The 9057-nt window shown below is 33.9% G+C and overlaps 1 long non-coding RNA gene across 1 annotated transcript; it reads left to right on the forward strand.

Moving 5' to 3' along the window:
- The first annotated feature begins 1473 nt into the window (after positions 1 to 1473).
- On the forward strand, positions 1474 to 2898 carry LOC145129103 (uncharacterized). The gene is made up of 2 exons (XR_013717293.1): positions 1474 to 1912; positions 2012 to 2898. It is a non-coding gene; the product is annotated as an uncharacterized LOC145129103 (long non-coding RNA).
- Positions 2899 to 9057: the final 6159 nt, after the last annotated feature.

Below are 9057 nucleotides of genomic sequence, written 5' to 3' on the forward strand. Positions count from 1 at the left end.
ATCTCTTTCTCCTTCTTTCTCCCCTGATTCCTCTGTTAAGGAGATGATTGTTACTATCACTCTCATGATTCAATTTCCTCTTTAAAACCCCAGCAAGACAACCATCGGTCACCCACTCACCTAATGTAGTCCCTTTATCTCCTCCACCATCGTGTTATAATTTTATCTACCAGCTACGCCAGTCACCCACCACTATAAGATTAGAAATCAAAAGTCACAAGCATCTATCATCGCCCTCATCAGCCATGCTCTTCAACAGTTAAAAATCTCCACTGTATTTCTCAACTTCTCCACCATCCACCCTCATCATTAATACTTTCACAATCACTGAGTGATTATCATTAAAAACTCTTAGAAACCCTTTCTATCACGGACTTCAAAACCATCCACCACCTTCAGACCACTCATCACCACCACTAGAGCACCATTTCACCAGTGGAACACCATCGCACAATTCATCTCTCTCTAGAATCGAACGACCACCATTAAAGTCCATCACCCTCCTGCTTTCTTATTTGCAATCGAAAAAAAGAACCTTTGATTTTAGGTATCACATAAAAACATTTCTTAATTTACTTTTTTCTAATCGAATCAGTGACGGGTCATTAATGTTGTGGTTTTGTCAATGCAGGGGAAGACCTTTCTGTATCTTCTATTTTTCTGCAGAGATTTGAGATGAAAAAACATTAAACGGCTACACAATGATAACAAACAACCATTAATGTTGAGGTATTGTTTCTTTCAAATATTTCATGTGTAACTTTGTTTCCTTTTCTTAACAGGCATTATTGCTTTTTGCTCCATTTCAAAATCTCTCATGATAGATGAATTAGTGCAAGAAAAGTCTATAATTATCTTATAATGTAGCGGTATTGTTGCCTATTCATTTCTATTTGACCTTAAAACATATGGAAGGATAAATTTTTGATGTTTATTTTTTTTAGGTTTATAAAAGAAAGAAAAACGGACATTGAAAAGGAAAAGCAGATATGCCCTAATATACTATTTATTTTTAGCACATGTTACTTTGAAAATTGACGAATAAATTAAAGAATACATTATGCATCGGAAAGAAAATGAATCATTGAATTGAAACTAATGTTTAGTGGCATTTGTCAATATATTGTGTCTTATTTTTTTAATATAACATATTTCCTAAAGCAAAATAATCATTGAAACTAATCATTGTTCGCCGAAAAAAACAAATTACGAAAACAGACTTTTCACACTCATCACTTAGCGTGAGTAAACGGCTAGTGTGTGTGTCTCTCTCTCTCTCTCTCTCTCTCTATATATATATATATATATATATATATATATATATATATATATATATATATATATCAATGTTGCAAAAATCAATCTAGGCAGTCGATTAATCGGCGCCTAAATGCTTGGCGGTCTCTAACCGCCTACGAATAGGTGTTAGAGGGTTAGCTAATCGCTTTTGATAAATATCGGTCAAATCTTGTCGAATTTGGTCACAATCAGACTAAATCAGACCAACTCAGACTCCAAATCCGACCAAATAGGCTCTGCTAACTCTAAAAGACCCACCAGCTCAAAGGAGTCGGCTGGCCCAAAGCTTTGCTGGGTTTGATTCTCAAAGGAGCTAGCTCCCCTTTTTATAGAATAAGTTTTTCCTTCATCTATTATCCCCCAAGCGATGTGGGATGAACTTTTAATTGTTTCATATCTATTCTTTGCATCTCTTTTTCTCCACTTTGCATCTCATTCTTCCCCACCTTTCTCTCTCGATCGAACAACGCCTACCCAACTGTTGAATATATATAGGTGCAACCCACCGCCGAGCTACCTTCAATTCTTTTATCACTTCCTTTCAACGATTTGAGTGGTGAAATCCCTTCTGACATTTGGGATATGGAGAAATTAGAATCGATTGATCTTGAAGGTAATTCGATTCATGGCAGGGAATCAATCGTCATTCGTATTTCATTGATTAATTGATGTTCCATATAGTAGATTGCTTAATTTGTTGTTGTACGAACAGTATACATCTGATCAAGTTGATTCGTTCACTCCTTTTATTGCTATCACTTATGTCGATCGTTTCCTGTCAACAAACATCAATATACCAGTAATGGTTATAAATATTTACTTCAATCAAAATTATCCTATGGAATCAACAATTTAGATTCACTTCATTTCAATCGGATCGATACAGGTGGTTCTACGTGATAAATGTTTTGAAGAAAATTTGAAGTTATTTGTCTTCTGTTGCGTTTTAATCGCTTGCAAAATACACTGTTCAGTCTTCTGTTGCGCTTCACTCCGTTTGTGGATCTCCCTCCAATTCACAATTTGTTTTCGAACAAATAGAGAACAAGAACTTGTATCAATGGAACGCAATCATCAATAGATAGACTAGAAAAGATCTCTGTTATGGAGCGATTCTTGTCTTTTCCCAGTTTTTGGTAATGGGTCATATACCTGATAATTTCACCTTGCCTTGCGTGATCAAAGCTTGTGTCAGCGCTCCGAATTTGATATGTGGACAGGTGGTTCACGGGATGGCCGTGAAGCCAGGTTTGACCTTAGATGATTTTGTGGGTAATGTGTTGGTTTCAATGTACGAGAAATTTGAATTTATTAAAGATGCAGTTAAGGTGTTCGACTTTATGCCTCAAAGAAACTTGATCAATAAACTTGCACATTTTGTTGTTATAGTCTCTAGGCAATATTCAATGAAAGAAACTTCCATAAGCTATCTGGAAGGAGTGATTGAAAAGCACCGAGCTACAAAAGAGATGCGTATAGATGGAAAGTGTTTGAGTAAATGCTTAATAGAATCAAGCTTGTAACTAGCATGCTAAGTGTTTGAGTAAATGCTTAAGAGATGAAAGTTACAAATTGAAAAGAAAAACAAATTATGTATTACATATTTATTATTTGTTAACTTGTTTACTTATATTCTTAACATTAATCTTAAATTTATTAATTTTTAATAATTTTTTTAATAATTAATGGTCCCTGATTAATCCCCGCCTAGCCGATTAATCCTTTGACACCAGTCCACCGCCAAGCTACCTACCACCGCCGTCGTCTTCTCTTTCTGATGACTTCTCCGACTGAACAGTACCGCCGCTACAAAAAACCTCCGATCGTCGCCTCCAAAACCTTACACAATCGACGCTGCTCATCGTCAACTACCAGATCCGACATTCCGCCGTCTAGACCTGACATTCCGTCCTCCAGATCTGCAATCTTCGGTTCAGATCTATGATTTCTGCCACCACCGACGTTCAGATCTGAGAGCTCTAGTACAGATATGTGATCTCCGTTGCATTAGATATTCCAGATTTGCGATTTTCCGACCATCGTTTCTTTAGATCTTCTAGATTTGTGATTTTTGCGACCTCATTTTACTCCTCTCGCATCTGCTCCGACACAAACACCACCAGCAATACCTCCACATATCAGATTTGTTCCACCGGTCGTCAACTCCTCATCCTTCCTCTTATGCTTCACCACAGCCGTCATTTTCTCCTCCAAACACCGCCTTCACATTGCTGCAGATCTGCTCTGATGATGATCTATACTATTACAAGCTTAGATTCGACAACCGACTACACCGGAGCAAATCAGAATCCAAAAAGGTGTTTTGTGGTCAGATCTGTCAAGAAATGACAAAAACTCGTCTTCTCTGGTGGTTGGTGGTGGTTCCATTGTCTTATGATGTTTTATGGTAAGATCTGGTTATTTTTTTTAATAAGAACTCATCTTCTGTTGCCGCCTCCCTTCTTTGCTCTCGTTCTTTTTGATTTCTGAATACTAATTTCTAAAAACAACATGCACACAATGTGTTTGATGAAATGTCTCAAAGAAAAGATTTATGTTTTAAGCTGTGAATACTATGAATAACTATTTGAACTAGTTTGTTAAGTTGTGAATGCATGTCTGAAATAATCTTTTAAGTTATGATTGGTTGTGAATTAATTTTTTAAATTGTGAATTATAAACAAAACAGTATACTAAACTATGATTTTTTTTATTTAATCCATATATGATTATTGTAGCATGGTAAGAGCTTCATATTTGACGAAATATGTATTAAATTGTGAATATAGTGAATTAGATGTGAATATACTTCATTAAGTTGTGAATTTTGTAAATTAAATTGTAAATAGACAGAATAAAACTATGAATTTGATATATTAAATTGTGATTTTTATATAATTTTTGTGTTAAATTGCATACGAATCAATTAAATGTCCAAATCATATTGTAGGTTTTTACTTCTATCCTATATGATGTTGTTGGTCGTAAAAAAAATATAAATAGACTAAATTAAATTATGAATAGACAGAATTAATTGTGAATTTACTATATTAAATTGTGTATAATACACATTTTAAATTGTGAATTTATTATATTAAACGGTGAATTTTGTATATTAAGTTGTGAATTCACTGTATTAAGTTGTGAACTGACTGTATTAAATTGTGAATTCACTATATTGAGTTGGAAACTAACTGTATTAAGTTGTAAACTAACTGTGTGAAACTGTGAATTATATTAAGGTGTGAATTTTTTAATAAATTCTGTGTTAAAATATGAATTATTTATGTTTGAATTTGTATTAATATTCTTGTAAATATATTAATTTTCTGTGTTGTATAAATATTTAAAAATGTAGTAGTTATATAATTATTTTACATTAACTCTAAATAAATGAATTAATATTTTATTAAAATGTGAATATAGTATTTAATCGGTGAATACATGATTTTATATACATAGAGATATGATTTTGAAAGAATGATGGTTGCAATGGTGACACTTGTGATTGGTGGCAGCGTATTGTAGTGGGTGGTGAAGATAAAGTTTATGTTTAGCTTCTTTGAATTTTTGAATTATTATAAAATAGATCGTATTAAATTGTGAATTTTGTGTATTAAACTGTAAATAGATTGTATTAAATTATATATATATATATATATATATATATATATATATATAGTAATAGATTATGAATGAAAATACTAAATTGTAAAAATTATGAATTTTCTATTTTCTTAAGAAAAAGCACTAAAAAAATTACGATTTTTATATGTTTATTAAGAATTCACATGTTTAATAATAACTATAAGATGGGGTTCTTAGAGTTCTTAATCGTTTTGGGTTCTCATTTGAAACGCTTCATCTATATATATATATATATATATATATATATATATATATATATATATATATATATATATATATATATATATATATATATGGCGAGGTTAAATAGAAACCATAATTAACAAGGAACCAGGGAACCAATCGTGAGCGTCGGAAATCATAATGATCAACGGCTAAGGAAATAGATGTACACTTATACATTGGACGCACACACACCGGATTATACCGAAAAATTTACTTACTTACCAAAAAACGCACTTCCTTTTTTTCATTTAAAATTTTTGTTTGGCCATATTTTTTATTGAAAAAAAACCGAATATACCGTTGTTCTCGATTTTTCGTCCTCTTTCCATAGAGATCCATGTTGATATATAAAAAACGAACTTTTTTTTTCGAAAAAACTCACTTCATTTTGTTAGTTTTTTCAATATTTAAGTTTATTTTTATCAAAAAAAAACTAATTATACCGAAAAATTAATTTTTTGTACTCTATTAATAACCATCAACACCGACTAAAAAAAAATCTCGATCAGTGTAGATTCACACTATAAATATAAACTGTAAATATTTCAATTTTTAACATTTACAATATGAAAAAACTCAATCAATTCAGATTCATATTGTGAATCTGACTTACTTTTATGCACACTGTGAATCTGAGAAGGTTCACAATGTGAATCTGAACAGGTTCACAATATGAATCTGAACTCAAATATGGTTTTTTTTTTATATAACATGAATATGAATCTATATTTAAAAAGTACCAAAAAGTATGAATTTTGATATATTTATTATTTTTTTTCTATATAAAAAATAGACCTTAACTTTTCAACAAAAAAAATGAAGTGGATTTTTTTTTAAAAAAAAAGTTCGTTTTTTATATATCATCATGGATCTGTATGGAAAGAGGACGAAAAATCGTGAACAACGGTATATTTGGTTTTTTTTTCGATAAAAAACATGGTATAAAAAAATTTTAAAACGGAAAAAAAGGATGTGGATTTTGTTATAATCCGGTGCATGTGTGTCCATTGTAAAAGTCTACAATCCATACTTTTGTCGTTGATCGTTTTAAATTTCGAGGCTTTGGATTGGTTACTTGATTAATAATGGTTCTTTATTATATATATATATATATATATATATATACATACTAGTCGTTTACCCGCGCCAAGCGATGGGTGCAAATAAATTCTTTCATAAATTAGTTTGTAGAGACGATCAATTCTTTTGTGCAAAGCGGCGAGCGGCTAGTAGTTTCTTTGTGGCTGCTGGAAAAGTAATGGGATGATGTTATTAATTATAAAAATAGAAAAATAGGGACTGAGCTTGATATTTCTGGAAACCAATGGGACCATTTTTGAAGATTTGTCTTAAAATAATGAAAAAAAACTAAAGGAAACATAGTGCACATCAGATGCATAAACTTACACGATTAGAAAACGAAAATTAACCATCCGAACAATTAAACTTCAAGTATTATTGATTATAGAATAAATTGATATACTTCTCTGAATCATAGTAGTTATCCAAACATCTTCCCTTTGGTAACTTAAAAAAATCAGCAAATTCAACAACTTTAACTACTTTGATAGTCATTATTTTCTTCTTTGTATCTTTATTTTGTCCATAAACCCTTTGGTGATATTTATTGTACATTTCTTCTTTAACACGACCCAAAAGAACATCAATCTGTTCAACAGTTAAACATGTTTATCAGTAATGCAAGTAAAAAAAATCATTATCATAAATCATGCATCTCAATTTACTTAATTTAAGCCATGTTGTTCGGTCACACACACATACCAGTAACATTACTATGAAATTATTATTTCTTGCATTTAACAAAAAATGGATAAATCCAAGAAATAGAAACTTCCATTTATAAGGCAAAAAATACAGCAAAAGGCAACACAAACATGGTCACCAAGATAGATCCGCACACCTAAAAAGACTATTTTACCCTTATCTGATTTTTTTCTTGATAATTTCATTAAGCAAACTAATATGGTTAGGCACCCTAAGTGAATATACATGAAAGCATGAAGAAGAAGAGTAAAACTACATAGATAGCCCCATAATTGTCCAAAAACTACGGATTTGGTCGTCATCCTTCAATTTTAACCTTTTACATATGTATACTTGAATCGACCAGTGATTAAAACCAATCAAAAAGATGAAGTCTTTAATGATTCATAATGATTCGAAGACGACGAATCTATTGTTGCACGATGGCGTGCTTTTAGAGACGATTGCATCAGTAGTTCATGGGTTTTCCTGTCGGTGGTGACGGTAGTGAAGTGAGCAGACATGGTGATGGTGGTGTATGTAACACCCTGTTCTGAAAATATCCGTTTATGGATTTCAAAGGCCAAGGCTAGGGGTGTTCTGGTCTTTTATGGGTTTTGAGTTTTTATTCTAGAGGTTTTGGGTCGGGGTGTGTCACTAGAAGCGTAGGGCTTCTCGCCACCTTTTCGTGGATATAAAGTTCGTCGGAAACGGACTTGGAATGAAGGACTTATGACACTTTGAAGTTATTGGCGTTATTGGCCCTTATTGGAAATAGATGACAAAGAAGTACCATGCATGCAAGGTGGTAAGCGCGCGAGTACGCCCATCGTAAGGTTGGGTTACGCCCAGCGTATAAAGGAAAATGATCGCGGGTGCGGAGGGGCATACGCCCAGCATACGCTCAGAGTTCCCAAACCCTAATTTTAGGGTTGAGCCCTATATAAAAAACCTTATGTCTCGAAGGCCAGCCTCCATTTCCACCCAAAAGGAGCGACTACAAAACCCTAATCCATATTTGAGTGTTCTTGGAGCTTAAAAGGTCACTAAAGAAGCATCTTGGTGTTGTGAATCCATTTTCCAAACAAGAAAGGAACAAGGAAAGGTGGTGGTTCAAAAGATAGGTAGCAGATCTGGGATTATTGCTTCATTTCTATCTATTTCAAGGTATAAATATCTAAACTTCGTGATTATCTTCTTAGATCTCTTTGATTGAGTTTTTGGACCATTCTGGCCCAAAGGTTGAAGCTTTGTGGTTCAATCCGATTTCTAGGACTTGGATTTGCTACTCCATGTTCTATATGAGTCCCTAAGGCAGAAAGTTTCCATCTTGAATGTCTTATTGGGTTCATGCATGAGTTAAGATCCTTTCTATGTGAATGGAATGTCATTTTTGGAGTTTAGTCTTAATTGGGGCATGCAAAGTCACCAAGTCAGTGACTTTATGGATTAAGACGTGGAAAAGGACCAGGATCTGTAATTGTAGCTTCTGAAGTGGAGTATTAAGCACTTAATAAGAATAGGGCTTAATAGGGGAAGTATGTTGAGCGTACATGCAGGTACGCCCAGCGTACACACCATTGGCTAGTACGCTTAGCGTACGTGAATGTACACCTCGCGTACTCTGTCAGTTTGAGCTTTGCATTTTTGGGCCTCGGTTTGGGCCATGCTTTGGGTTCTTGGTCCTTAGTGGGCCATCAGAAGTCAGATAATATGGGCCAAGGAAATGTTTGGGCTTAGGGTAAGGCCCATTTGAGGTATTGGGCCCGATTAAGCAAATTGGGCCATTAGTAGGCCACTAGTGGGCATGGGAAGCTTACCTAGTATTGGGCCTTAGTTTTGGGCCTTAGATATGGACCAAGTTGGACTAGGGGTAGAATGGTCATTTTACCCTAAGAAGGATTATTGTATTGGACTAAGTGATGTTTGTTATTGGTAGTTCGAAAAGCCGAAGGGTCAGCAGTTCGGGAATTTGCCAGTCAGCAGCCAGAGGAGTATCAGCAGGGTTCAGCAGTGCGAGGTGAGTCTCCTCACTGTGTGCATGGGTCTACGGCCATAATGTCGGCCCATAATGTTTGTGTATAGTAGGAAGACCCGGGGGTTAGCCCTAGGCATTTTATG

Source organism: Lactuca virosa, chromosome 8 (genome assembly GCF_052849685.1).
Source record: "Lactuca virosa cultivar CGN04683 chromosome 8, Lactuca_virosa_CGN04683_v6, whole genome shotgun sequence".
Classification (NCBI taxonomy): Eukaryota; Viridiplantae; Streptophyta; class Magnoliopsida; order Asterales; family Asteraceae; genus Lactuca; species Lactuca virosa.